Source organism: Schistocerca cancellata, chromosome 6, assembly GCF_023864275.1.
Source record: "Schistocerca cancellata isolate TAMUIC-IGC-003103 chromosome 6, iqSchCanc2.1, whole genome shotgun sequence".
In the NCBI taxonomy this organism is placed as follows: domain Eukaryota; kingdom Metazoa; phylum Arthropoda; class Insecta; order Orthoptera; family Acrididae; genus Schistocerca; species Schistocerca cancellata.
In genome coordinates, this window is record NC_064631.1 from 465,553,068 (window position 1) to 465,556,690 (window position 3,623).

General features: G+C 45.2%; 1 non-coding gene across 1 annotated transcript; it reads right to left on the reverse strand.

Annotated features, from left to right (window-relative positions):
* Nucleotides 1-201: 201 nt before the first annotated feature.
* Trnap-ugg (transfer RNA proline (anticodon UGG)) lies at nt 202-285 on the reverse strand. The gene has a single exon. It is a non-coding gene; the product is annotated as a tRNA-Pro (tRNA).
* Between the last annotated feature and the right edge of the window lie 3,338 nt (nt 286-3,623).

The following is a 3,623-nucleotide window of genomic DNA, read 5'->3' on the forward strand; positions in this document are numbered from 1 at the left end:
CAGATCCGTAGAACGCGTTTTCATTCTACTGATAACGACTTTCTCTTTGAGTAGTCCCCGCCCGGAGATCCGAATGGGGGACTATTTTACAAATGGTTCGAATGGCTCTGAGCTCTATGGGACTTAACATCTGAGGTCATCAATCCCCTAGAACTTAGAACTACTTAAACCGAACTAACCTAAGGACATCACACACATCCATGCCCGAGGCAGGATTCGAACCTGCGACCGTAGCGGTTGCGTGGTTCCAAACCAAAGCGCCTAGAACCGCTCGGCCACACAGGCCGGCCGGACTATTTTACCTCCGGAATATTTTACCCAAGAGGATGCCATCATCATTTAATCATACAGTAGAGCTGCATGTCCTCGGGAAAAATTACGGCTGTAGTTTCCCTTTGCCTTCAGCCGTACGCATGTTGTGCACATGACCATGTTTACATCGATCGTGAGGAGCAAATGTTCGAAATTAGATCGAAATAAATTCGTTTAATGCGAAAAACTTAGATTCAGCTGTATTACAAGTTGGTGAAATACGAAAATTTGTGTCGAAGCGGGACTCGAACCCTGATTTCTCGCTTATAGTGAGTATTCGCCTTACCAGTTGACGAGACCATGCCATAGTGATGTAGACAGTGTGACATGTGGAATTTTGGGTCGGCTCGGAAGGCGTACGCGGACAGCGTAATGGTAAGTCTGTTTTCCGCAGTCGTGCGGCTCGGACGTCCGTTTATGTGTCTGCCTCCGAACCTGGAGTGCACACCGTTGTTTACTTCGTGTTAACCTTCACTAGTGCTTCCACTTTGGATCTATAATGGCTTATTCGTACCGACAGTCCACTGCCTAGATCAGTCTTAATAATGAATTTGTACGACCGAAGGCATCTGGAATGGAACGATTTATGCGTGAAGAAATAAAAATTGTACGACCAGATATTGGAATCCACTTACCTCTCAGAAACAATGTGGTTTGTGTTAGATAGATAAATGACACAATCTGTGACAGGATCGTACGCGACCATAAAGATGGACTTAAATTTAAACATTCTGACGAACACGTTGGATCGGTAGCTATTGATTACGCTGGGCTTCGATTAAGAACTGTCAAAGTATTCGATCTACCGTTTGAGGATCCAGATGACATCGTGTTTGCCGCTATACAACCCTATGATAGGATACTCAGTCACACAGCAGAAAAATGGATAACCTTTACCATGTACCCGGTGCTTAATGATGTGTGACAAGCTATTAAAAATATGTGCCGTCTTGTCTCACAGTTGGAGGCTTCAGGGCGGTAGTCGTTTACGATGGAAGGCCATGTCCGCTTACCATGACTCCAGCGGAGAATTGCACAATTGCCGACAGGTAAAGCTGTAGCAACACCTTGGCAACAGTCCTCCCTCTCACATGTGCAGATGTGCTCCGGAAGGACGCTCCACCGAACAGTGACCTCACCGAAGAGCTAGACAGTCCTGCCGGAAAGTTGACAACGGCGAATGACGAAACAAGCATGGGGTCGGCGGCGACGTCACCCCACCGAGCAGCTCCGACCGATACCTACAATACAGATATCGGAAGAGAAAATGATTATCGACCATTAGATAGTGCCAACGGCTGCCTTCGTTTCAGACTGCAGTGGCGACAAAAAACACACGCCCATATTCGCATAGCGAAACGCACCCTCTTAAGCGAAGATCCCCAAAACCGGACAAGAAACGACACCTCATTCTATCCGACGACTGCTTAATACGTACACAGGGGAGAGATCAGGAAACGACCGAGGAAGGCGGCCACCTTACAGAGGTTATCGAGACCTCACAACCAGAACACGACCGTCTCGGCAACTGCATACGTCAAGAACGACCTGAAAATCTCGACAACGCAAAGCTACGAGCAGTCAGCTGCCAGTCGGAGGTAACAGAAGAGGGGGCACATAGAGAAGGGGCTGGAAATATCCGGTCGACGGTAAACTTGTCCCAAGGAGACTGGGCTGATGACTGTGAAGGGGACCACTGATGGTCTCAACAGGCAACACGGCGGGATCGGCGCCCCTCTAAAGTTAGAAATGTAATCAACCAGCGTAGTCAGGACGGAGCCACGTAACGTGTCAGTATAAAAACAGGTGGTGTAAGCTCCCATGACCCGTACACACACGACGGAAAGAACACAGGTATATCGACTTGCCTCTATCAATACCAGTACCATACGGTCACAGATTAAGACGTCTTTACTCAAAGGTGTGCTATAAGCAGCGGACATCGACATCGTTCTACTACTAGAACTATAAATCGATCAGTTTTCTGTCATGTATGGGTGCGAATCCTACGTATCACACGCCTCCGTAACTGGCAGTGGCAAAGCAGTATTTCCCAAAGGAGGCATCACAGCATAGGATGTACTGTACCTGCCGTCGGCGCAGGGATAAGCGATAACAGTGCGTGATGTACGACGAAGTATCTATGCACCGTCCGGTACAGACAGGAGAAGAGAGCGTTCCCGTTACAAGAGAGGTGTTGTGCCTTACAGAGACATTTACTATTGAAATTTCGAGAGGGCGCTTTCCGGGAAGAGTTGGACAACATCTTATTTCCCCCCACATGCGTCTCATCTAATGACCATCAGGACACAATTCAAGAAATCAGAGCCAGTACAGAGGCTTACCAACATCATTCTACTCACGCTCTGTTTGCGAGTGGAACAGTGATGGAGTGCTCAGTTAGTGATTCAAAAAGTACCCTTTACCACACACCATTAGGTGGCTTGCGGAGTACTATGTAGATGTAAAATCATTTGGTCGTAAAACGGGTTCATTTTTTGCTGAACCTCAGGCACAAGATGTCAAGTGGATAAAAATCAGTACATTATAGAAGGTTTGTCATCGCTAAAATATTTAAAAACATAAAGCACCTTGTGCAAAAAGCCATGTGCATGCACATAATGCTCACAGATACGGTACCGTGTTTGTGTAAAACTAAAAGATGTTAACACCTGAAGAAGGCAGCAAAATCTGTTGAAACTGGTTATCTTAATTAAAGAAATATTTTATGCGATCTTGGCTGTTGAACAGAAGAAATAAAAAGTGGGGCTAAGAAACTTTTTATGTCGACGCATCTAACGTAAGAAATAACTTCGAAAATGAGGCGTTTTTCCACATTACAAATTATGATCTTAGAAGGAGTACAAAACCATATCGAAATATGATTTAAACGTGTATCCAAATGAGTATACCTTTCTCCTGAAACAATAAAATAAGCATATGTGTCAAAATTTTGACACTTCGAAGAAAAGTTGAATGTTACAATCCATTCAGCACTCATAGCACTAAGTGAAATGATTCTGACATCTTCAGAAGTCTTGTAGTTAAAGTCAGACTGCCGCATAATGTCTGGATGCCTCTTTCGAACACAAAGAAACCATCATCGTCACCTTACTTACAGCGGTTAATCATCTGCGGTTCTGCTTTCGTATAAACCATTCCCTTGGTCGAGCTATGCCTCTCGTTTCTTTAGAAATATAACTCAGGACTTCCCTGGGAAGTATATCATTTCTCTCTGTGTTCACATTTTGTTTACATCTACCTATATATGGGGGGTTCGGGAATTCCCATTACGAACTTCTGGGACTAAC